At 46.1% G+C, this 27,394-nt stretch overlaps 1 protein-coding gene across 1 annotated transcript in view; it reads left to right on the top strand.

Moving 5' to 3' along the window:
• The first annotated feature begins 404 nt into the window (after nt 1-404).
• The window catches only part of LOC147728085 (broad substrate specificity ATP-binding cassette transporter ABCG2-like), a 514,375-nt gene continuing 487,385 nt past the window's right edge, over nt 405-27,394 (top strand). Inside the window, exon 1 of the mRNA XM_086961970.1 lies at nt 405-485. The gene's annotated coding sequence lies outside the window, so the exon portion shown is untranslated. The remainder of the gene's footprint in view (nt 486-27,394) is intronic.

Raw genomic sequence — 27,394 nt, 5'->3', positions numbered from 1 at the left:
CGCGCCTTTAATTACAGAGGCCACGTGTCTCGGAGAGGATTCCGAGTAAACTTCTTGGGCCACTTACTTTTTGGAGAAATCATTGGGCTTTCCTAAAAGGCGCGTTCACACCATGAATGTTGTCTCCACCTCAGAGTTGCGTTTTATCGTCCGTGCATTAGATCCATCCGCGCCTCGGTGGTTTGAAGTGCCTGGCCTCGTGCTCCTTTACAGGGGTGTCCAGGGGTTACCTAAGAGCCGGGACGTCTTTATATAACCGGCCGGTTTGGGACGGGGACCTGCGGGCGAAGGATGCTCCGCCCCTCACGGGTCTGTACTAGAGGCTGCGAGGAGGGGGAGGCGCGGCCAGACTGCAGCATCCCGCGGCCGGCGCCCGTCTTCACCTTACCTCAGACCCGGGGGTGTCGGACACCTGCCCCCGCTCTACAGCCCGAGGGAGGCCGGACAGCAGGACACCGGAGACACACAGCGCCAGCGCGGACCGGGTAAGAGCAGGAAGCGCCCCTCGCCCCGTGGTACATTCCGCGCACCTGTTACTGCTCCTGTCCTCCCTGCGCTCCTGCAAGTGCAGGGACCTGCAGCCGATGGGTTCAGTGGGTGACGGGACGAGGTTTGTCCAGATAAAAGCAAACGATTTATAAAGTAAATAGTCAATCATGTGTTAATTATTTTCGCTATCACCATACATTTTTCGAGAGGTGCCAAGCGCGAGAATCCGGCCACATTACTAAACAAGCATTTACAATGCAATGGTCTCGGCATTATTAAAGGTAGAGCGATTGCTCATGCCATTTAAAAAAAAATCATAAATAAATGGCAGTCATTAACACTGCCAATAGCTTAATCACACACTCTGCAGGTTTCACATCACATGCGCGCGGCGTCTTGACTTGGGTGAACCCTCGGTCTGACCTGACTATAACACCGGTGGTAACGTATCCGGAAGGGAGATACATCATCACAAAATGTGCTGGAAAGGGCATGTCTTTTCATGTAGTTAATTCATACGGACCAAATTACGATTGCCCTTCCTTCTATTTGTCCCTAGCATCCAAGATAAGAGAACACTGAGGGGGACATGTATTGTGGGGTGGTGACTTTAACATGGTGCGACACCCTGCTCTGGACAGGTCGGATGGCCCAGATCGTAGGCCGTCGAGCTCTGCACGTGCCCTGGATACAGAAATGATTAGGTTAGACCTGCACGATGTCTGGAGAACACAACATACGAGTAAGGGAGGGTACACACACTATTCGGCGCAGCAAAATATACACACGATAATAGATTATTGGCTGCTTCCTGGCGCGCTCCTTCCCAATGTGCAGTCGTGTGTGATATTGCCTTGCACATACTCTGACCACTCCCCAGTACTTGTTAAGGTGGAAGCGCTCAAGCCTCGCCCCGCCGTTTATTTGGCGACTGCCCCCATTTGAGCTACAAGATGCATCTTTCCGAGAGGAGCTGGCGAATGAGGCCGAGATGTTCTTTGAGAAGAACGTAGGGTCGGTGGCCTCCTTTCTCACGGTATGGGAGGCTTTCAAAGCCTATATGCGCGGTCTGGCCATTGCTAAGCATGCGGGGTTCCTCAAATCCATACGTGGCAGGCTCTCATTACTAGAAACTAAACTGCGGGATATAGAGAAGCGCCTGTGCAAAACCCTGATGACGAGCTGACCAGTGAGCTGGCCCGTACACTACGAGAATATCACGAAGAAGCAGACGCTGAGGTGCTGCATTTAGGGAAATACGCCACTGCTAGGTCCTATGGAGACGGGGAACGCCCGGGGGCAGTTCTGAAACGACTAGCGAAGCAACGCAGGCACACCACTCTAATACCTGCACTGAGAGATGAGAGGGCAGATGAGGCTTTAACGGATGGGCAGGTGGCGGAGCGGTTTAGAGATTATTACGCCGCATTGTACGCCTCCAGGGGGTCCGCTTCGGAAGAACGGATCCTGGACTACCTGATGCATATCCAATTGCCTGGGCTGACTAACACGCATCGAGAATTTCTGGTTCGACCGTTAGAGAGGGAGGAAGTAGTCTGGGCACTCTCTTCAATGAGGGCTGGAAGCGCTCTAGGTAGTGATGGTTTCCCGGCCCCTTTTTATAAAACTTTTTCGGAGATATTGATCCACCAAACTCCTGATGCACGTAGAGGAGATGGCAGAGGCGGAAGAGATGGCTCCGTCAATGAGGGAAGCTTTAATCGTGACCATACTTAAACCTGGGAAGCCTCCTGACTCCTGCGTCTCGTATAGGCCGCTGTCACTGCTAAACGTAGACGCGAAGATCTTTGCTAAAATCATTGCGAACCGACTTAGTCCCCTGCTCCCAGTCCTTGTGGCCCCTGAGCAAGCGGGTTTTGTTCCTAACCAAAACTTGTCTTACAATCTTAGGGCGGTGTTCGCAGCGTTCCAACACACGAGATCAGACGTCCCTGCGGTGGCTGTTTTCCTCGACATGGAGAAGGCCTTCCATTCTGTGGAATGGCCCTTCCTCAGTTTGGTGCTTCGCCGCATTGGGGTGGGGGAGCTCTTTTTTTTTGCAACTCCTGAACACGCTGTATGCTTGCCCTACGGCTAGAGTCCGCATTGGCTCGAGTACGACCGACCCCTTCCCGGTAGCACCGGGCACCAGACAGGGCTGCCCGCTTTCCCCACTGTTATACGCCCTAGTGGCGGAACCTTTAGCCTGTGGGTTATGTGAGTACCATAGCCATCGCGGTATTCGATTCCCCACGTACAGACTTATAGTGTCTACATATGCAGATGACACTTTGCTGTACGTGAGGCACCCAAAGGATAATCTCTTGGCGATCTTGCGAGAAGTTGTACTGTTTGGCTCACTATCGGTGATACAGGTGAATTGGAACAAGACGGTCATGTTTTCCTCTCACTCCCTCCACTGCGCGAATGGATCCGGATTATCCCATTCGGGGGACTACTGAGCCGGTCCGCTACCTGGGCATTAGGCTACACGCTGACCCCGACATACTGCTCCGCGAAAACTATGGAGTGGCCATATCTAAACTAGAAGACGATGTGGACAGATGGAAGGGACTACCTCGGCTTTGATGGGCCGTATCTCGCTATTGAAAATGGTGGTCCTGCCTCGCTTCCTGTTTTTATTTAGCAACATCCCTATGGTGCTGAGTAAAACGTTTTTTCAGCAACTACATGCTTTGGTACTTAAGCTTGTGTGGCTGGGAAGCAACCCAGGGTCGCTTGGGATATATTGATCCGACCGTATGAATCTGGAGGTCTCAATGCTCCGGACTTTGAGCTTTATTACTGTGCTGCACAGGGGGCACATGCTTACGGCTGGATACACGTCCCGGCCGAGGCCCCGCATATATGGATTGAGACACTGGTGGCATCTCCGGCCCCTCTTCTGGCTTTGATGGCCAGACTAAGGGACCGCTGCACGGGCTACTTGGATTCTATGAACTCAGTAAAGCATGCGTGGTATCACTTAATGGATGCCCAAGCTTGTTCCCTGCTGTACGCCCCGGAGGCGAAATTAGATTGGTGCTCGTGGTTGGGCCCGTGCGGTGATAAGGGAGTGCTTTCCACCCTTTCTGAATTGAATGTGACTGCAATTGGGGACCTCTTCGTGAATGAAAAGGTTTGTACATGGGATGACCTAACTCCGCGAGAGGGCGCGGGGACGACGTTGCTCCCGTGCTTTCAGTTTCATAGAGTGCGACAGGCTCTGAAGGGCCTGCTTGGGGATGACATGGCAGAACCACCAACAGTATTGTCATATAAATATATAGTTGCGGCCAAGTCTTCGACCAAACTGATCACAAACCTGTATCGTATCACTCTAACTGAACGGACGGCCGCCTACTCAAAGCCACGACTGGCTTGGCAGACGGACTTGGAGATTGACATGCCTGAAGACATGTGGAAGTATTGTTGCGCTAGTGTCCGCAGGGTATCTCTTAACGGCAGACACCGTCTACTTCATTTAAAATATTTAAATAGGGTATATCACACGCCCGCACGTTTATTTCGATTTGGCTTACGCGAGAGCCCAGGCTGCGAGAGGTGTCGTGAGCCAACTGAAGATTTTCTCCATCTGGCATGGTTCTGTCCGAGGCTGGCTGATTTCTGGCGCGCTGTATATGCAGAGGTGAATAGAGTTGCGGACTTGACACTCCTACCGTCCCCTTAGCTGGCTTTGTTGGGATATTCTAAATCTATCCCGCCTCTCAAACGTAGACTAGTAGACATGGCCTTCATAGTTGCCAAGCGCGGTGTTGCACTCACATGGATGCGAGGACCCACACCCACGATGGCCCGTTGGTTTAACGATATACTGTACTGCTGCACACAGACCGAACACTACAGCGAACTGCTCCCACCCCGCAACCACCCCAAGAACTATTGGGCGCTGGATATGGAACGGAGACGCAGGGAGGACCCATCTGGGACGGATGAGGAGGACACCCGGGAGTGCGCACTGACTCACACAGACACAACTACTGACTGAATGACTATGCACTGGGATAATGATGTGATGACTTGGATTGGAACTTTTAGTTGCTGATGAAGTGTATGGCAATGGAGTGCATTACGTAAGTCAACATCGACTTGTGTTAGCTGGGGGGGATATGGTGCTTCTCTATGATTCATTAGTCCATGTGCAGAATTATTGTTACATCAATGACCTGAGAATGCTTGCAATGTGCTTTGTGTTTTTTCTGTTGATAAAATGCCAATAAACAAATTTATAAAAATTAAACAAAAAGCTGCATGCAAACTGCAAAGTATATGTTAAAAAACCATTCTTATTATTAAAGAGAGGCCCTAACAATGAGGTTATGTTTTAAATTCAGAATTTGTACTTTTCCAGAATAAGGACTCTTAAACTATATTGCTTGCCAGTATAGATGACATGTTACTCCTACATACACCTTGTAGTCCTGTCTGATGTAACACCGATACCCACGTGTAATTGTCTCTGTGCAATGTGTGTGTGCTGTAATGTGCTCTGACACCTTACAATGGTATGAGTGGTGCTATAAAAGTAAATGAATCTGAGAGACAGTGGTTATGGAGACTTGAGGAGCCCTGGTAAAGGGTGCTAGTGAGGGGATCTGTGGCAGAGGTTTTCGTGGGGGGAGGAGGGGCGTCAACAGACTTTGTCGCACAGAGCGCCACCAGTGTTTAAGCTGGCCATGCACATGGGCACCCGCCAGAGCGACCTGCCTGACGAGTCACGCAAGGCCGGGGTTATTGTGTGCCGCTGCCCTCCCAGGAAAACGCCTCTCCCTGGGGCACAGGGGGCACAGATCGGCTTTATAAACCTACTACGTCACCGGGTGAGGTGTTTGAGCAGGACGTTAAAATGGGAAGCGACGACTTCAAGCGTGAAAGCAGTGAGCACACGGACCCCGATTTTAGTAAAGAAGTTCTTATATCACGTGCAGTGTTAATCACTGGTTGTATAATAGAAAAAATTAGTAATTTTTCAGAGGTTGAAGTGCATCAAAAGTTTGGGAACTGTTATCCTCAATGGATGGGGGAGGGGCGTGTGTGTTTGGGGCAGGGACAAAGAGTGGCTAAAAAGAGCAACCTTTTTTTTCATTATTGTGTATTTGCACCTTCATGTAAATACATATAACACACCTTAAATTAGCAATAAATGCAAGTTAAAGTAACATTTGAGAAATACGTTTTTTGGGGGGGTTATATATAGCACAAACTGGACCTGAAGGTGTCAGAGCGCTTTACATGAGCACCAGTTATGTTACAGACGGTCACATTCATTTTGTTTTTTGTCATGCACGGGGAGATTATGTGATTTCCCCAGAATCGCAGGATGTTGAGCGTCCCCGGGGAGACTCGAACCCGGCTTCGAGAGCGTCTACCCCAACTCTTAGGCCACATCCTCGCCCTTTCATTTACGTTTTGAAAGGTTGTGATCACTATAATTATCAGTGTGTAACCAGTCCCAGAAATGAATCATTGGTGCAACAGTGGGAAATAGTAACATGCATCTATAGTGCTAAGAGGCCCCAGCATGTGACTGAAAGCACTGTGAACATGCAAGTAATAGTTTTATTGAACAATCGAATAATTCCAGCGGCCCTGCTTATATTGTTGGATGTAATCACTGAAAGCTCAGTGAATAAGAGGCATCAAACTCCTGGTCGGTGGCACACTCCGGGATGTACAGGATTTTAATTTACCCTTTTCAAACCACCGCTTTAATTACAGAGGCCACATGTCTCGGGGAGGATTCCGAGTAAACTTCGCGGGCCACTCACTTTTTGGAGAAATCATTGGGCTTTCCTAAAAGCCGCGTTAACACTATGAACTCTGTCTCCACCTCAGAGTTGCGTCTTATTGTCCGTGCATTCGATCGCATCCGCGGGCCTCGTTGGTTGGAGCAGCCTGGCCTTGCGCTCCTTTTCAGGGGTGATGGGCGGTTCTCAAAGGCGGGGGTCCAGTGGTTACCTCCTGATTCTTGTCTTCTCCTGTCAGATACCTTCTGACGGTGGTGAGTTTTTGGATACCGAGGCAGTAGCCTCATTACTCCATATTCATTTAGAATTTTGTAGTCTCTGTTTAGGTTGTCTTATTGGTGCGTGTGTGCTTTGTCACAGTTGAGGTTGTATCACATGGTCAGCTCAGTGATGGGCCGCGAGTAGCGGTCAGTAGTGTTTGCAGAATTGTCAGCATGTTTCCTCAGAGAGTCTCGTCTTTGTCCGTCTAGAACCTTCTGTTAGTGTTGAGGTTTGGGTGCCTGCCGCGGCGATTATGCCATCAGGCAGTGAGCGGGTTTTAGTTGCTTGCCGGGGCGATTATGCCATCAGGGCAGTGGTGGTTTTGTGTATCTGCCGGCGTTTGCCTTCAGGCAGTGATGAGTTTTTGGATGCTGCGTTGCTGTTTCAGTTTCGCAAGGTCAGCGCTTCAATGGGACGCGGGTAGCGGTCAAATGGGTTTGTAGAGATATCTGCAACAGTGGGTTTTCTTTTTGATCCAGTCCATTGTAGAACGTCCTGTTGAGTGTGAGGAGATGGTTGTCCAACATCTCGATGCCTAGGTCTCTGTGGAGGTCTACTGTTCGTGTGAACATGGGAGCACCTGCTGCAATCCGTAAGGCCTTACTCTGTAGTTTTTGTAGGTCCTTCCGAAGCTGTGGGCGGCAGCCACTCCAAACTGGTGAAGCGTATGTCATAGTTGGTCGAATTATTGCAGTGATTACTCGCATCTTGCCCTGCATGGGCATCGACTTAGTTTTCAGGAGTGGGTATAATGCAGCCAGTTTGGATGCTGCTTTCTGGCAGGTCTTCTCTATGTGGTTTCTAAAGCTGAGTTTAGAGTCCTGAGTCACCCCCAGGTAGGAGCTGCTGTTTTCCCATTTGACCTCGTCCCCATTGAGGAGGATCTGTGGGTGTTTCCTGTTCTGCTTCCTGGTAAATAATGTTGCAGTGGTTTTGCCTGTGTTCAAGGTGATCTGCCAGTCGCTGTACCATTCGGAGAGTCTGCAGAGCGATGTCTCCTGGTTCTTAGCCACTTCTTTGTCGCTGAAGGATTGAGAGATGACTGCAACATCATCTGCGTAAAGGGCAAGATCAGTCTTCTTTAGGTCCGTGGGGATGTCGTTTGTGAATATGTTAAAGAGGAATGGTCCTAGGATTGATCCCTGAGGCACTCCAGCAAGAATTGGGCGCGGTGATGAACATTCTTCTCGCACCGCCACGTGAAAGGTCCATTTTGTCAGGTAGCTGGACAGTAGCTTGACCAGGTACCTGGGAAACTGGAGCTTGATAAGTTTGTAAAGCAGTCCCTCGTGCCATACTCGGTCAAATGCTTTGGCTACATCCAGAAAGACTACTCCGGTAGACTTGTTGATGTTGAATCCATGGCTGATGATGTCCACAACTCTGAGGAGCTGGTGATTGGTTGAGTGGTCTTTCCGGAACCCAAACTGTTCTTTAGCAAGGAGGTTGTTGCTTGTCGCGAAGTCCACGAGACGGGCGAGGATAACTTTTTCAAAGAGTTTTGATAGGCCAGATAGCAGACTTATGGGGCGGTAGTTTTCAGGATCTCGCAGTGCTTTCCCAGCCTTGGGGAATACGACGACTCTTGCTTCTTTCCAGGCGTTTGGGAAATACTGGTGCTGCATGCATGAGTTAAATATCTCAGCAAGGTGATCCACTGCAGTATCTGGGAGCATCTTGATGGCTTGGTTGACTATTCTGTCCTTCCCTGGTGCCTTGCCGTTTTTTAGTGTTTTTGCCAGGGCCAGTAATTCGCCCATTGAGCATTCCTCAATGTGTGCAGTTTCTGTTTCTGGTGGGTGCTCCCGGTGATGCTTGGCGACCTCTTGCTCAACTTCTGTTGCCAGTTTGCTTGCCTGGTTGGGCCTGAAGGATGCCTCCAGCGTGTCAGCGAAGACCTCAGCCTTATCCCTGTTGCTGCATGCCAGGTGAGTCGTCCCTTGGATCGGTGGGTTTGGTTCCTTCTTCCCAGTCAGGCGACGGGTCATTCTCCAGAGAGAGTTGTCTGAGTCCTTTAGGTTAGCTGTAGCTGCTTCCCATTTTTCGCCTCTGTGCTGGCTTATTTGCATCTTCAGCTGTCTTGTCAGTTCATTTTACTTCTTCAGCAGGTCGGGGTGCGGTTCCTCTGCCACCCTCTGCAGGCTCTGTTTTTGTCAGCTATTGACTGCTTGATGCCCTTCGGGAGATCGTAGATTGAGCATCGTTGTAGTTTCTGCTCTGGAGTGCTGCGCTCAATAGCTGTGTGGATTGAAGCTGTGAAGTGGCGAATCGCCTGGTCAATGTCTTCAGTGCTTCGCAGGGGACCAGGGACCAGTGTCTCCTCCAGGCATCTCTTGTATATGCACCAGTCCGCAGGGGTTACCTCAGAGCCGGGATGTCTTTATATACCCGGCAAGGTTGGGACGGGAACCTGCGGGCGAAGGATGCTCCGCCCCTAGCGGGTCGGTACTAGAGGCTGCAAGGAGGGGGAGGCGTGGCCAGACTGCAGCATCCCGCGGCCCGTCTGAAGTGAGGCGGCTTTACCTCACTTCAGACCCCGGGGGTGTCGGACACCTGCCCCAGCTCTGCAGCCCGAGGGAGGCTGGACAGCCTGCACCCCGGAGACACAAAGCACCAGCGCGGACCGGGTAAGTGCAGGAAGCAGCCCCTCGCACCATGGTACATTCTGCGCACCTGTTACTGCTCATGTCCTCCCAGCGCCCCTGCAAGTGGAGGGACCTGCAGCAGATGTGTTCAGTGGTTTACGGGACGAGGTTTGTCCAGATAAAAGCAAACGATTTCATAAAGTAAATACTCAATCATGTGTTAATTATTTTCGCTATCACCATACATTTTTCGAGAGGTGTCAAGCGCGAAAATCCGGCCACATTACCAAACAAGCCTTGGCAAAGCCAATAGGTCTTGCCTTTGGGACTTTATAAGTGTTTAGCCAGACCTATTGGCTTTGGCAATGTCTTGAAGCTATGTTGCATTAAAAAGCTAGACTACACAATCAGAGGAAGATCCAGAAAGGCAGAATTTGCTTTACTGCCACGCTCCTGTAACACCTAAAAAATCAAGGTTCTCGAAAGTTTGCACATAAAAAGGCAAAAGGAGCAGCTGTGTGACTGCAGAGCATTCCTATTCTTCCTGAGAAACCGCGCAGGGCGCGTGCTTTCTATTTGATCTCTTCCTCCCCTGTGCTTAAGCCTCCTCCCCTTTCATCTGATGAAAACACTTAGGCACTACATCAATAACTTAGCCTTCCACTGAAAAGAAGAACATGCAAATACTAAAGACTTAACAAATACAGCAAAGTATAACACAGTGTAAATGGCAATATTTTATAAAGGTCAAAGCAGTGATTCAGCAACAGCTAAATATAATGTTCGGCTAAACAAAGTAAAAAAAATCAAAGCACTAGACATAGCACATACAAATTATACAAATGTGAACCATTCACCTGATTTTATTAACCCTTAGCACACTTCTAATATACCATTTTCTCCAAGCGGTGTTCACTGGCTTTGATTCGCAGCTCCCCTTTTTCATCACCCGTGCTAATAACACTGTAAACTAGTTTCCTTAAAGCACTACATAATAAAATAGGTCCGCACACCCGCTGTTCCTAATGAACATGACACTGCTGAATAGGAAATGGACATCTCCAAATCGAAGATTTACCATCAGCTGTGAGGGAGGTGAACAAAACAACAATGTACCCTCCCATTACCCCCCGCAGGGCTTTCAGTCTTTTGTTGGTGAGTAGAAGCAATCCTGGTGAAAATCAACACAAGCATGAACAAGTACAACGCACACCACAGGTCAGGCTGAGGGGGGCAATTAGACTGCAGGCTTGGGGTGCCGCGGCCGTCTGACAGAGCAATCTTTGAGACGCCGGCGGGCCTGGGGCAGGGTCACTCGAGTAAACATAAAAATAGCCTTGAAATGCACTGTGCCAGGTCTTAAAGAACATGGAGACTAAAGTAAAATAAAACACAAACACATCCACCTATGAGCCCTGCACTGACAGTCAAAAACACAAGCTGAGCAGTGCGGCAAACGAAGCGGCTGCGCATTTTTGTTTAATTAACACAACGCCTAAAGTAAACACAAAAATAGCCTTGAAATGTACTGCACTAGGTCTTAAAGAACATGGAGACTAAAGTAAAACAAAACACAGACACTTATGAGCCTAGTGCTAACAGTAAAAAAACAAGCTGTGCATGAAAGCGCGCTAAAGAAGTCCTTAAAAAAAAAGCTAGCGCCATTGCACGGTTAAAACTAAAAATTAAATAAACTGTGGGAAACATGAGCCTGCTATAAATTGCAATAGGGCGTTGTGTTTGGGCGTACAGCCTAAGCAGCCCTGCTCAAGAGCTGCCATGCCTGCGAGGGTATGAGCTGTGGATATTCTGTCCCCCCTGCAGGTGGGGGTCTTCCGTTGGGAACCCTTTAGCCCCATAACCCCCATGTCCCCCGTAATTTTCGGTCTGCGTGTCTGAGTGCTGGTGGTTTAAATCCAGCGCCTTGAAGTCGCTGTTCGCAGACAGGCACTAATGATCTTCAGGGTAGACCCCTGAAGGACTTGGATTGTGTGATGCCTCTATGCCTGCTACCGACTAGAACAGGAGTGGGAGCTATGAGGCGCGATAAAGAAAAGCATTCCCCTCAGAGAACAGCTAGCTTCTTGAACATCAGCCTGGGAGAAACTCTAAATGTAATCTTTGGAACAGATGAAGTGCAGCCAATAAAGCGGCTGCGGATTTTTCTTTAATTAACACAGTGCCTAAAGTAAACATAAAAATAGCCTTGAAATGCCCTGCGCCAGGTCTTAAAGAAAGAGACTAAAGTAAAACAAAATTTTAAAAAGTGCTTAGCGACTAATTAGAAGACCCTGTCTCCCGCCGCAAGTAAAAGATCCAATCCTGCTGGGCAGGGCCAAAAGCGGACAGGGTGATAACCAGGAGAGACTAAAAACACTCCAGTGCAATCAACGAAGCATATTTAGCATAATTAGTGACGAAAACCAACGCACGCCAATGACAGGCGGAGCAGACTCACGACTTCTTGAACCGTATCGATTCCAAGAAGCCCTCGCATGGCGAAGGTAGCGCATGTGCGCTACTAACGCCAGGTGAGACCTAAAAAAGAGATGCCGCGGCCATAAATATTTTATTATGCTGTTCTTATGCTCACGTGTGTGAATTTGGCACATCATTATATGTTTTATCTGAAACTTCTCTAACTATATTTTGATTGTATGTACAATATACTCCATGCTTTAGATAAAACAAACACTTTATTGAATCGCAATCGTTAAAGAAACGTATGGTGTGAGGGCTGTTCAGGTTGCTGGAAGTCGGGTGCCGAATCTCGTTCACCAGACCAGCAATTTTGTAGAAAACTATTCCAAGCACAACGCACAACCCATGAGTACAGCCCCACATTTCAGTACATTGATAGGAATATTTAAATCCATTTGTCAGCCGAAACAAGTTTAACAGTTTGGCTAACATCTGTGGGGCTGCCGGGAGACATCTTTCTTAAAATGCATATATTTACTTTTGAAATCATTTTTATATTTTTGAGGTTTTACATACTAGGACAACGTTATTGTCGAAATGCGCAAGCTTTACACTCCTAAGAAAGCATTTGTAATTTACAACCAATACTGTATAAAAGCAAGGAGCCTAAAATCACACGAAAACCTCAATGATATTTAAATATCCTGGTTCATCATCCAGATTCTTGATATCATGGATAATGTCATAATTGATAAAGGAGGAAATTGGGTTCTTTCTTATGTTTTGCTATTTATTGTTGCTTGTGTGAAAGATTAAACAGGGTGAGTTTGAACTCGAATGTTACACCTCACTGGAGTGGATGGTCTAATCGGAGTTCATCCTTTTCTTCAAGGCAGTGTATGAAGTTGTTGCAGCACCCGAGGAGGATTGCCTGAGTATTTATTGCCTGTCAGGATTTCAACACCATTTCTTTTTTTATGAAGTTCTGTTTTTACCTAGGACGTTTACATTTTGTGCTATAGTTTTAAAGAGTTCTGGGCCTATATTATCAAACGTACCCTCGGCTTCTAAAGGGCCAGGACACACCCTTGGAGCACTTTGGTATTCCAGAATAAGCTGCAGATGCTTGCCCCCTCTAATAATACATATGGTATGCATATGTGCTGCTGGCATGATCGCAACCAGGGGGGCCAACAGCTTTAGCGCTGTTGGCACCCCATGCAACAATGATTGTTGGCGCCCCCAATGACCTCCTTCTCCGTGGATTCCCTCACTACCACCCTTTAACATTGCCCCTTAAGTCTCCATAACCACTCTCTCGCCTTTCTTTTGCTTCATAGTGCCACTCATACCAGTGTATGGTGTTTGAGTACTTTACATCACACACAACAGTACACAGAGACAATGAATCATACATGTAAAATCCAGTGTATAGGAAAAGTTACATAAGACAGGGGACTACCTGGTGTAGGAGTCACATGTCATCCATACTGGTAGACAGTATAGTTTAAGAATGCTTGGTTTGAAGAACCATAAACTCAGAATTTAAAATGTAACACAGTGGTTGGGGGTTGGCTTTACCAATAAGAATTGATTTCTACACAAATGAGCCCACTTTGAAATATTCAGATAATGAAAGACTGGGAAAAAAACACAGCTCTCCAAGTTATACCTTGCAATTTGCATGCAGCCCTTTGACGACACTTAATAGTTCTATATTAGGATATGAACCTATAACCTGCAAGTAACAAAAGGATCTCTCTGAAAAAAACAGATCTACTGAGCTAGCTACATTACATGCACTTTGTGATCTGCATGGTACACATGCTTTGCAGCACGCACATTAACCCGCTGCGCTGCCTTAAGATGAGTCGAATCTAAAACTAGATAATCCTTCCATCTCTCTCTTGGAAGAACATTAATCACCCGAGTTATTTTTACACTCTAATTGTTGTCTAAAAATAGCTGGAGGCAAGGAACGAGGAAGCAGGGGCTTTTAAAAATCAAAATATACTTGAAAACACAGCGCCTCCAGAAGACAGCACCCTGTGCGGTGGCACAGGTCGCCCCGCCCAAGAGCCGGGCCTGTGCATGGGGCTTGACCCCTGTGCACCTGGCTCGGAGGCAAGCAAACTGTGATGGGGTGTTCTAACTGTGCACCACAAAGAGGTGGTGCCCAGTCTGCACACTCACGAGGGTGCCACTTGGAATGGGGAAAGGAGGGTCCCTTGAACCCCCCACACAGCCCCATGCAGTTGGGTGCAGTCACTCACTCAACCTGCCGGCCAGGGAATCTCTGCTCCCCTTTGAGTGGCAGGCCAGCTGCACCTGCACAATGAAGGGTGAATCAGGAGTTTCAAACACCTTGTCCACATTTAACTAATGGGCTGTCCCAAGGGCAGGTGTGAGCTCGTTTGAGACTGTGCTGGGGTCAGTACATTCGTTGTGATGAGGGGCACTGACCCAGTTTGCACCACAGTGATTATTGGGCCTGTGTGCCCTATCTGTGATATAGACCCTGGTCTAGGGCTTTCTAAGTGATACGTGCAGTTTTAAGATAGCATCGTCTCTGCATAGGAAGCCAGTTATGTGATTTAAAAACTGGTGAGATGTAATTAGATGCCTTGCATCTTTTTTTAGGTCTATGTTACTAGACGGTGCGTATGCTGGCTGTTGCGCGACATTGCGGGCTTACCAAGCACATACAGGAGCTTGAAGCAGACCCATTGCTTACCATTGTTTGGCTTTCCTGTCTTCCTCATTTGCTTGCTTTTTAGGTCGAGCCTTCGCAGCGCGCATGCGCTACAAAGGAAAACAACCTTTTCCGAGCGCTTAGGATTTTCAGCCAAGCACGTGCACACGTTCCATTGCCTTCAATGGCAACGCGTGCACGTCGGGAGATTCACTTGCGGGAGCGCGCGGCCCATCTGGTTGCAATTATCACTCCCGCGAGTGAATCCCTCCTCCCTGCTGCCGCGCGAGCGCTTGCTTGTTCTCTTGCGGCGGGAAGCCTTCTCTCCGATGAGGAGACGGCACATCTTTTTGTGCGCATTTACAGGCTGGTGAAGGAGGCATTTCCCAGAGTGTTAAATCAGTTTGCAGTGGGTGCTTGAGATGTTCTGCTAATCTTTGTGCCAACAGGAGGAAACTAAAATACCCAGTCGGAGTGAGTAGCGAGGACAGTGTAGACGTGCCTGGAGATGCTGCGCGTCGCGTCACTGCAAGGAAAGGCCTTTGTTTACAAGACCAGTATTTATCTTATAAAACAATGATTACATCGGGTATTTCCTTAACACTAGCTCGCACTGTGACATCTATCTCACGGCTTCCCACTTTGAAATACAGCTGATGCCGAGACGCACCTACAGGCCTAGGCGTCCACGAGGACAGGGTGTGCTCCAGGGAGTGTCAACACTGAAGCGCTCGCACTACCTTTATGAACACTTGGACTGCGGTTGTCTGTAAATGGATGAGGGCAGAGTGGCAGATGTTGGTGCGCGTGTAGGGAGCTGCCGTATAGTTTGAGGTTTGGTCGGGCAGCTGTAAAAGATGGCAGCTACAGCTAGGCGCTCTAACACCTTCGGGTAAAGTCCGCACTGTATAAAAACGCATAAAATAAAATAAAAAAAATCAGCACACGGCATTGGCCGTGGCTGTGTCTATGTCGGAGGTTTGTGGATTAGAGCTCTGTTACAACATTGTAACCAAAGAAAATAGATGAGGTCTCGCTACGTTTTACATCTTTCCATGTCTAGGTGTGCACAGTGACCAGACGCATACTACCAGAATTTTAAATTACATTTTGGTTGCGCTCCTTATAAAGAGGCCATTTTAGACATCCAGAAGTGGCTGTTGGCATGAAAGGCGATGGTTTGTGCTTGAACGTGATGGCCTAGCTAGACCTATTCTTGGTTTAGTTTTTTTACTTGGCTTTAAAAGCATTTTCCATGCCGAATACAAAAACGTTAAATGCAACGAAAAAGCGCGGCATTATCCGAGATAAACACATATTTAGAACCACGTTGCTAGGAGATGTCCCGACCAGCCCTCGCCTGGCGGAGTTGTTCGTCCATATATCGCCTACACCTTCCACCGTTTGCAGGTTACAGTATGCAGTGGGTCCCTGGCTCAGTTCACGCCTATTCCACCAATCACTGCCCCACTTGGGGGAGTTAGATGTATTGTAATACCACCGGCGGAAGCACAGAGATGCACAATATGAAGCTTTATTTAACGAGAAGAATTAGTGTTTGCTAGAATACAGACATGGTTGTCGGTTTCCAGGGCGTGCTGCTCTAAGCAGGAGGAGGGGATTCCGGGAGCAAGCACAAGGCAAGGAAGAGACAGGACAAGGACAACACAAGAAAGGAGGTAAAACAGCTAAGCAGTAGAGCTGAGCAAAATGGTAATGAGAGCCAAATGGGAAGAAGAGGTAAACACAATTTGAGGAACAAATACAGTGCCATAGTAAGCTTGTTTCCTTTCCAGTAAAAGAATTGGCTTGGTAGTTTGGTCTGCCCTGTTCCCATGATGCACTGGGCCAGGGACAGACTAATTTGCATGTAGCCAGGTTCTGAGCTGGGATGGTGCGGTGAGCTAAAAAACGGTGATGGATCAAGCCCTGATCTGTTGACTGGGTACGAGTATTCTGCTTAATTCAGATGCTCTGTCCATCACCACCCCCCTTTTCTGAATAGTAACGGAAGAGACAAGCGAAGTGACAGAGAGCATCTGTTGGTATTAGAAAAATCCAGTTAAGAAACGATAGCTGACGGAATCATAAGAAAGCAAGATGCCAACTTAACAGACAGTGGAAGGTAAGAACAGCGAAAGGAAGGGAGAGAACGATCAAGAAGTGAGAGGAAGGGTAACCGAGCAAGAAAACAAGAGAAGAACAACACAGACGAATCGATGAAGTAGTAAGAGAGAGCCTGCTATAAGCAGCGCTGTTGCGCTCTCGCCCCCAGTAGTTGCAGTAGATAGCCGGGCTCACTTGCTCTAAGAAACACGGAGCGGGTTTTAATGTGTTTTTTAACCAGGATTTGCCTTTTGTTCTTAGTTCAGCACTTGACATTTTAGCTCCATGTCTAGCACTGCCGGCAGTATTCAGTCAGTAATGCACGTGTAGGGACTGAATAGGTGAGGGGTTAAAAGGAGTTTCACTGCATGCCCCGGAGTGTGCAGTGTGCCTTCTCTTCTCGCCTTGCCAATCTGGGTGTGTGGCAAGAGCTTCTCATGAAGCTGGCATTTTGGCATTGGAGAGAAACTGCAGATTCCATGCAGCTCATTACCTCGCCATCTGTCGCTCCTCTGGGAATACCTTAAAGAGGCGGCATGGTGTCATAATGAAAGTAAACACGAATATCACCAAGATAGATCAATCAATCAGAGAAAACTGGATCATCCTCAGGTTTGTAAGCCGTCGTGTTCAGGTTTGCTCTGGTGTTTCCCTTCTCTCAAATCGTCACTTTTAATGCCGTCCATATTTTTGTAGAGGTACTTGTGGCTTTGTGGCCGAAAAGACTTGTAGCCTTGTGCAGTCAAACGGCTGGTTTGGGTTGTGTCACACTGAAGATCCATTGCTAGGTTGTAGGTAATGTGCACTGGCATTAATTAGTTTTTCTTATTATATTTAATTGATATACATATCAAACTTCACCCTGGGCCAGTCATTCTGTTCATTTTGGGAATACTGCCACACAGGAAGTGTGCCTAACTATTTGCCACTTGATCCGCTGTTTTTAAAGGCTTTCCAAATCATGAAAATATTACCAGATGTCTCACCATCTTGTAGCTGTCCCTTTTCTACGATTATATCTAGTCCCTGATGTCACAGGAACATGTTTCGAATTTTCATGGAGCACTTGGCCTTAGTGGGGAGCTTAATATGCAAGTGTCGCCACAGGAAGGGAGTATTACAGTGTGTGTGTGTATATATGATTATGTATATATTTTGTTTGTCTTTATTATCTGTTTTTATTTATGCTCCTGTAATCCTATGTACATTTTATTTTAGTTTAGAATTTGTGTCAAACTTTTATGGTTATTGTAACAGAGCAAATTTATTTTGACTTGACTGTGTGTATATATATATATATATATATATATATATATATATATATATATATATATATATATATACATACACACACACATTATAGATATATATATAATATTGCACAAAATGGTGTTGTAAAAAATAAAAATTACCTCTATCTGAAGAAATCACGCTTTGGAATCCGTTTGTGTTGTGGTGTATCTGGACTGCTGGGCTGCGAACTGGAGCTCGGCTGGGTCCGTTCTTTGTCTGAGGAATATATATATATATATATATATATATATATATATATATATATATATATATATTACCCACTGGCGGTCACTAGTGGGGAGTTATAGGTAAGCCTGCATTTCCAAAGGCAGATTATTTTTTGGTTTGCCAACTGCGGATAATTTTGGCATCTTTTGACAAATCTATACAAAACTCCCAACCCCCTCCCCTCTCCCCTAATATTCATCCTCAGCTCATTCCTTGAAAGTTATGGGGTTATCCATGAATGGGGTCCAAGATAAAAGGGGGGTTCTGAAAACCACATTTCCCAGTGCATTTTCCCATGACTCTTGGAACGCGATACTACAAAAATTGCTGAATGGAATTACACTAGATAGGGCAGGAAGCTAGGTCTTGGTCCAGAAAGCTTGTTTTTTGTGATTTGGTGTTAACCTGTTAAGTAGATTTGAGATTTGAAGGTTAAAAATGTTTCGAAATCTGTGCAGTTGTTCAAAATTCCGAAATTCAAGCCATTTTATTGGCTGAGTGGGCTTTCTCAGAGCTTGGTTGCCTGCAACACGAAAAGGAATGTTGAGGCTGCCATTACAAGTCTCAGGGACTTAGTTGCCTCTCTTGAAAAAGTAAAAAACATAAAATATTAATATAAGGGGGCAGGGTAGAGGATGACTGCATGATAGACGTTTCTTACCCTGGTGGGTCAAGCAGTAACTGGGTACACAGAACCCCATAAGCACTATAAGTAAAATGACAAAAATATCGATACTTAAGGAGGTTTCAGCTAAAGGAGCCAAGCAGGATCTAGCCCCTCTCGAAATATCCTATCTACGTCTTACTAGCACATAGAAAGGGCGAAGAGGCCAAAGAAGGCTCCCACTTAAATCAACCCTTCCCTATGTGCTAGGATGTGGTCAAAACCCCTGCTAGGGACTTGAGGTCAACATCAATGGCTGCAGTCCCATTGAGAGATCTGTCAGAAACAACCTGTGTGTGGTGAGGAGAAGCAATTTTACCAGCTGGGTGGAATGTAAATGATGGGTACTTCAGTTACTCTGTTAATTTGTGTTGAGGGGAGAACATTGAAATTGACACTAGATGATTCTCCAGTATATTTTAGGGGGCAGACTTAGCCGAATATTGTAGGTGGGGCCCCAGAGACAGCAATCTTTCTGCCTTTAAAAGACCCCAAAATAGCTAAGGTAGTCAAGGACTTATCAGTTGGTATACTATTAACAAGACAACTGCTTGTAAATCAATCTCCTGGCAAGAAACTTTCAATCCTAAAGTGTGCATACATTGGCAAGAGAATCTCAGTCGTCTGTATTTAAGAATTAAGATAGGACATGAAGTCTGATCGGAAATAGTCTTGCTTGGTCAGTGGTTGAAGCAAGGTACTTTAGGAAGTTCTGAAAGCATAAAGTGTGATGACCGAAAGAAAGAAATGGATTAATACAGTAAGATGAAAAGCAAGGGGGGTGGAGTATAGCTGGAGAGAGGCATGTCATAGCCTGGTTCTGCGCTAAATACCAGCTGCTGTTAAAACATAACAACACAATCTTCAGAAGAAAACTTGAGAAGGAGTGTCCGAAATTAAAATCGCCTTAGAATACATTTCTCACACCATGGAGAGCACAGCAGACCGTATTACAGGAGTTGAGGTGAAAGTGGGGGACTTGGAGAGCAGCAGAAAGTCTTGACATGCCAAGAGTGATCATGTAATGGAGATGGTCATGCACAAAAAAGAACAAATGAAAAATCTTTCCAGAAGATGCAATCTCCAATATTTCAAACACTACAGGGAGCTTGAAGGATTCTACGAATGCTTTGGTAAATAACTTGCTTAATCTTTTTTCCTCTGCGTTGATTTTTTTTTTTTTACTTTGCACATACTCTTATAAAATTATATTTGCATATTGAGAGAGTTTAATGTGATGATCAGCGGCTTTCAGATCTAATATGTAAAAATACGAGCGTCTCCTATCTGTGCCAACAATTCTTGTATTTTTAGCAGCAGGTGGCATTCAACATAATATTCTTGTTCAAGGAATGCAGAATAGCACATAGCCTTATTTCCAATAGTTTCCAGTGCAATAACAGTACTTGACACCCATTCTGAAAATTCACCAAGTGAGATAACCTTATCTTCACACATTTTATCCAGTGACAACCTCAAATCTTTGCAAACATTCAACAGCACGTTTCTCACTTTTATGCGCTATGGGTTTAGCATTTTCCTTTAACACAATATCATGTGAAAAACCTTTCGCACATCCAATTGCATCTTTAAATACTGATGAGCACTCATTCAACAACTTAATATTCTCTACACCACCCTCTTCAATCTCCAAAAAGAAAACATTTCTGCCGACCTCTTTCATATTTCGGACATCTTCCTCTACCCAGTCTGTAGATAACTGAACCATTGTAGATAGTCCAGGTTCAAGAATAAAATCCAGTCTTGCTTGATCTAACTATACAAACACATCATTTTCTTCTAAAGCTACATACACTTTAGTGAAAATCTTTCTTCCCATGAATGATACTGTCATCAAACCATCCCAACATTTTTATTTCAAAACCCTCAAATGCTTTTAGTCTTAATATCGCAGTTGTTCAAACTATTTTTCCAACTTTCCCCAAAAGTAGTTTGATCTAAAATAGTAATGAGTGACCCTGAGTCTGCCATTACTGGTACATCAATTCCACCAATGCCTATTTAGCAGAAGGGTCCCTTCCTTGTTCCCTGTTTGTCAGCACTAATCGTGAGAACAACATTCTTAAATTTGTCCCGACGTTTTTCTACCACATCTTTCCCCAATATGCACAGTGAATATATTTGTGTTTCTCTTATTGCTATTACTTACTTCTTGACTCTTTCGATCTACAAACTTTGGAGAAATTACTTACTTTCTCACATTTTAAACATTTGCATTTGAGAGTAGGACAATTTGTGAGATTTCCTAAATGTATTTGAGACCAGAACAATAACAATACATTGTATTATGTTTTTTAACTCCCCCTTTTTATTAGGTCTCGCAGAGACAACGCACATGCGTTGCTCTGCGAGAGTTAAGTAAGGGCTCTCAAAAATGCTCCCAAAGTCTGCAGGCGGATCGGGTCCAGTGCATGTGTGCCGGGCGCATGCACCATTTGTCCGCCTGCACCCTTTGGGAGCACTTTCGCGGCCGCTTTGATGTTCTCAGTGAGCCGCATGGCCACTGAGAACATCAAAGTGGCCGCGAAAGTGCTCACCATTTGCCACCCCCTCCCTTATCCCACTTCCTGCTCGTAGTTTGCTGCAGTGAAAAAATAAAACAAAAATCTTTGGCGATATATTCTTTCTTTCGTTCTTCCCGCCATCTCGGTCGTCTCCGTTCCTTCCTTTCTCACACTGTCTCATTATATCTCCTCTCATTTCCTGTCTCTGTCTCACTTTCTGTCTCACCCCCAACCTTTCTTTTTTTATCATTTTTGCTTGTTGTTATTACAGCCCACGGGTCACGGTGCCTCCTGTGTTCACTTGTCCCCGATGCTTTTCCCTCTGTGCGCTTGTGTCCATTAACACTATGCTTCCGGATGCATCTGCCTATTTGTAATTGTAAAAGCGGTCGCCGTCCTTCGTCCCTCTGCTGGCCCAGTAATTAAACCGCCCCGCGACTTCACCTGCACGGCTAATTGTATTATGCCCGCAGCCACGCAGGCCTATTATAGATGCGCAGCTCCCGCAAAGCCTGTATTTTGGGGAAACATGTTTGGTACATCAGGCTCCAAGTCTGGAAATGTGAGCATCCTTTATTTTGAGTTATGGCCACAGCGTAGTGCAGAGCAGATGTGGCCATCGTCACTACAAAGGTACACTAGAGACTAAGTACAGTGCGAAGTGTGCTCACATTCGATAACATGTGTTTACAGTGAATTGTGAAGCTCACTGCTTTGAATTACGAAAAGAAATACTTCGCTCCCAGAAAGTGTAGTTTACATTCTACTGCTAAATGCTAGATTACAGGAAATACACTATGGCATGGAATGGAAGCTATGGCACACATCTCCCGCGCTCATCTGGCATCACATACCAGAGAAAGCCTTGCAGTGATCTGTGTGAAGTCCACGAGTAGAACATGCTTCATTTAATTACACTGCGGTTTCGGCCAAATATGTGATGCAATGTGAGGCCCGGCACTAGCAGAAATGGCAGGCTGGTCACCCATGTCACAGCCCTTAAAGGCCAATCTCAGAAGCGGGCCTAGAAAAGTATGAGGCGGGACAAATAGAATGATAGCAATGAAACTGCTGTAACTCTCAAGGAAGTGACATCATCTTTTGGCAATGTTCATGAAACATCGCAAGGAATGGAGAACTTTCCTTCTTAGTGTATTTTTCAACCAACTAATCTCACACACACGCAAATATACATACTCACTCTCTCTCTCTCTCTTTCTGCTAAAAGCATTTTGGGATTTAAACAAAAAAATAGTTTGGCTGTTTCTTTGCAGTTTTATGTAAAGCAAATTCGGCCAGAAGGTATGAGAGCACTTCACACAAGCACCAGTTACATGACACAAGGACACATCCTTTTGTTTGAGGCTCGGGCAGTTTAAGTGATTTGCCCACAATCAGATGATGATGAACCAATGCCGAGACTTGAACGGGGTCTCCCAGTTCCAAATTCGGTAGATCTGGCCTTTAAGCAACACTCACGTCCTCGCCCCTTGAAGGCTTGGAACATTTTTGGACTCCCAGATGCCCTGTTCACTGTATTTCATTGTGCCCCAGTACCACCCTGTTAAAGCAGATCCCACAATGAGGGCTTCCCTTCAGCTGTAGATGAGAGGATTTTGTCTGCCTCATCCGTGGCTGTCTCACACTGCTGCTCACTTTGTACCATAAGGTGCCTTCTGTGTGTGAGAAATCGGGGTGCATGTTGCGCCTTGCAGTATGATTTATGCTTGGTCTGGTCATAGTCATAAGGTCCCAAAGGCTAGACTTATTGGCTATGCCAATGCTTGTTATTTGTCCATTGAGTGTCTGTCACCCCCCAGAGTATTTCCAATTTACTTGTGTCTGATGTTTGTCTTTTGTCTTAAATACTCCACAAGACTGCAAGTTTCCAACTGTCTTTTTAGTGTGCTTCTTTTCCCCACTTCTGTGCTCTATGTTGCTCTCTCCTTCACCTGTGTGCTTCACCCCCGCCTGCTCCATGTTTCTCTCTCGCCTGTTGCTTCTCGCTCCCACCCAGCACTCCATGATGTTACTTCGCCTCCCTATCCCCACCGTCTTCGATGCTTTTACACCCCACGTGTTGCTTTGCCACCACCACAGCCCTCTTTGGGGCTTCCCATCACAGCCCTCTGTGTTGCTCACCCCCACCAGCTCTTCAATAAGGAAAAATAATAATTGCGTCATTTTGTAGGCGCGCATGAGTGGTGCGCACACTTACAAAACGACACACCGCTACGTCATAGTGCCTTTAAAAAAAGTTTCTTTCCTTCAGCCAGACTGAGCAGCATCGAGGAACCAAAGCCAATAGCTCCCAAAGGCAAGACCTATTGGCTTTGCCAATACTTGTTGCTAAAAAGTATTTAAACAGGAGCATTAATTGTGTTCCGGGGTGAATCAGATGCACCTGGAAATGTTATATTAAAGAATTGTTTCTAGCATGTGACATTTGCCTCCATTCTTGTTTAAATCACTTTAATTGTCCTCAGTTGCCTGGGTTTGCTAAGGGCTCTTCTGTTAAATACTCTCAGTAAAGGTGCATAATATTTATTATAAGTATATATTCCAACTACTGAGGCAGAATATGCCATGCCACGCAGGCCATGTCCCAGAATTCTGGATATGGAAGGGCCATGGGCAGGATGGGGAGAATCAAAGCAGGATTTTGGCAAATCTAGTGGAGGAGGTGTGGCGCAGCGGCCAGGGCGACTGACTCCTGAATCCGGGGGCTCAGGGTATGATCTCTGGTGCCGGCGGCAGATCATACCAGCATCATGTGACTGGGCAATAGCTCGCTTAATTTTCCCGTCGGCCCCCAGCGCCTTGACACCTTCGGGTAATTGTTCGTGCTTTACAAATACTGGACATTTACATTTAAACACTGAGAAAGCATGCCCACCTTTGAGCATCTCGAAGAAGCAAGTTATGTCTCCTTTACCACGCTGCTCCTAGAAGATCCTGCGTTTTCTAGTGCCAAACTAGACTCCATGGCCGTTTGCTGCTCTGTACAGGGAAACAAATTGCACCCAAGTAGTTGTGGAAGTCTGGTGATGCGTGGCCCTCTGCACAAGTTTTTGACAAAATTCTTGATGTCTTGAATTTTATTTAGGGATATTTCCCCTGACTCCAACTATGGCCCTATCCAATCTGCACGAGCTGCAGTTTTCTTAAGAGGCCATATGCATGTTTTTTCTTTTTTTTACTTGTATGTAGGGGACTTGTCCAATGTTTACTCATGAGGACGAGAGAATCCTAGTACTGGGGTGCGAAATTCGTGTAATTAGATTTCACTTAATTATGCAAAATATTGTGATAATTCCACCAAATATATATCTGTCGTCTAGCACTATATGTTAGCGTAACACTATATGTTAGCGTAAAATGCGTCCTCGTGTCAATTTTTGATGCAGGGTCACTTTTGGCTGTAAAAAACTAGCACAAAAAAGATAAGTGGCGTGAGCAAGAGGTAACTGGTGCTCTGGTCATTCCCATGATGCCCATGCATTCGCAGACATTTTTTCACAGTAATGATGTGCAATTATGCCCCGGGAATGTACGCATTTCTGAAATTGTGTCAATTTACGCTGGCATAATTTAAATTTCATATAGGCCTAGCCTCAAGTAAGCACTGGCGCTCCCAGGTGAGAGGCTTCAGCAGGGCGATGACTTTGAATTCAGAGAATTTATGAATGCATGCTTGTCATGATCTGTGCTACTTTGTGATTGGATGGCTTCACCAAAAGTCACTCTATTACAAAGCAGCTCACCCCACTCTAGCAAGAGTGAGAAGGAGAAGTGTAACGCACTTGTTGCAAATTCCACCAGCCTCTGCAGTGGTTGTTTGGCATTAATGAGGGACATAACCTCACTCAATATCATGGACACAGCCTCCAACTCAGGATTTTTAACCTACAAATCATTGCTGGTGAGTTAAATGTGCCTATTTCACTCTTAGCAAATGAAGCCTACAATGCCCAGAATGCAGTCGCTTGTCACATAGAAGGCTAGGACTTGAAACCAGTGCTTAATTTGAGCCAGTGGTTGCAGGTGAGGCCCATCCACCCTCATTTTTAGGGACTGGAGCTTGTTTCTCCTTCTCAGATTTTTAGCCCCAGCAAGAGGGTGAAAAAACACACAGGGCAAAGAAGGAGGAAAAGAAAGATGGAAATATAGGCTAAAGGGAGAAAATGGGAACCTGCAGGAGTGAGATACACGGGCAGAAAGTGTCTGGTAGTGGATTAAAGAGGCATGGAGTGCAACGAAGACTACACAGCTGTCTTATTAGGCGTGCTAACATTCAATAGCGCCTGAATACCCTCAAGGGTGATTAGCCTCGCTCTACAAATTTAAGTCGACCGAATATCGCTGGTTGCTGGCTTCTGAGCAACACCTTGGGCCTTGCCACTTATGCTTTTACAAACGAAACACTGTAGAAACAGTCTCCGTGATGACATGGAGTGAGGGGAGTGAGGTGCCCCCCCCCCCTAGTATTACCTTAGACCTGTTCAGGGTGGCTATATTTTCCTGAGAGGGGATAGGAGCGTGAATCTTGATTTTCTTTTGTTGTTGCAGTGAGTACATGGGAATGTTGGTGATATCACTATGAGGAGATGGGCACCTTGGCACTGATGTCACTATAGAATGGGCTTCTTGGTCCTGATGGCAAAGTAACAGAGAGCAGCACCAGTGGATGGGAAGCTCAGTGGTGACGTCACTTTGAAGAGACGGGATTGGAGGTCAGATGTTACTGCTACCACGGGGAGTAGGTTGGATCAGCTTCGTCTTCCCCATAATAATGTGCAGTTTCACCAAAAATCTCCCATATTTACGCAACTGGACATTGCACGCCTTTTAGACACCCCTGCAAATCCAGTTCTGGGCACAACTTCTGTAAGCTCCCAAAAAGGACTACAATTCGGGAGCAAATTTGCCCTGGTAACTAAACAAGTCAAACCTTGTGCAAATGACTGGACAAAAGATTAAACATTAGCTTTTGCAGACATCGGAATGGTTATAGCATGTTATTCTGCATTCTAAGGAATGGGGTAATAGATGATCTCGGTTTATTAGCCCACCCCGAGCTAATGCTAATGAGTGGGTGCACAATTTACACAATCAATGTGCAGGCCTACTGCTGTAATCGAGCCCATAACGTTCATGTTGCAGAACTGATAAAACCTTGATTAGGCCTTGAAGCTTAGGAGCACCATCAGTCTGCAAGCGTTGACGTAGCACGTAGAATGTGCTACGGGCCACCTTAACCTTCCCATGCTGCCTAGCCACATTGCAACCACGCACACTTTCAACTGTGCAAGGTTGCTCCAGTGTGCAAAACGAAATATGATTGAGCGATTCGAGAATACAAAAGTGGCAGCAGTGCGCTATACAAATGTTGAGTATAAAAAAAAATAAAAACACAGTGAATTGGTCTGTGGTTTCCCACTGAAAGGTGCGTGTTATAGTGCAGCTTCCTTTGAACGAGCATTGTCCGTAGGCTTCGTTCTGGGGCCAGGTCAAAGAAAAGTAGGTACACATTCCAACAAATGACAATTTGCATCCTTTGTGCTGTTTGTCCAGCATTTTAAGAGGAAGCCTCTATATTTGGTAGAAAATATGCGTTTTTATGGTAATATGCAAACTCGCTGCTAAGCAGAAGCTTTTAGACTCATTTTAAGCGTGAGGACAATGTGCACCCAGAGCTCCGTTCAAGTCCCCTTCTCAACTTGCATGAATCGCACACGCAGTGGTGATGAGCGCTCAGGCAATAGAAACACGCGAGCAGTGCAGTTACGGAAAATGTGCGCAATATTTTTAGCAGGTTGGTTCCCATGATTCCTGTGGTCCCCTCCCCAGCGACCTGCCTGACGAGTCACGCACAGCCGGGGCTATTGTGTGCCGCTGCCCTCCCAGGAGAACGCCTCCCCCTAGGGCGCAGTGAGCACAAGGAGCCTGATTTAAGTAAAGAAGTTCTTATATCACGTGCAGTGCTTTTCGATGGTTATTTAATAGAAAACACGAGCAAAGCCGTTCAGAGGTTGAAGTGCATCAAAAGTTTGGGAACAGTTATCCTCAATGGATGGGGAGGGGCGTGTGTGTTTGGGGCAGGGACAAAGAGTGGCTAAAAAGAGCAACGTATTAAGTCATTATTGAATGTTGGCACCTTCATGTAAATACATATAACACACCTTAAATGAACAATAATTGCAAGTTAAAGTAATATTTGGGAAATACGTTTTTTTTTGGGGGGGGGGGGGGGGGGTATATATATATAGTACGAACTGGACCTGGACCAGTTAAGTTACAGACAGTCACATTCATTTTGTTTTTTGTCAGGCACAGAGAGAGATTAAGTGATCTGCCCAGAA

Source organism: Lissotriton vulgaris, chromosome 3_1 (assembly GCF_964263255.1).
Source record: "Lissotriton vulgaris chromosome 3_1, aLisVul1.2, whole genome shotgun sequence".
Taxonomy (NCBI): domain Eukaryota; kingdom Metazoa; phylum Chordata; class Amphibia; order Caudata; family Salamandridae; genus Lissotriton; species Lissotriton vulgaris.
Note: the sequence above shows the minus strand (reverse complement) of the source record. Positions and strands in the feature narration are given on the sequence as shown.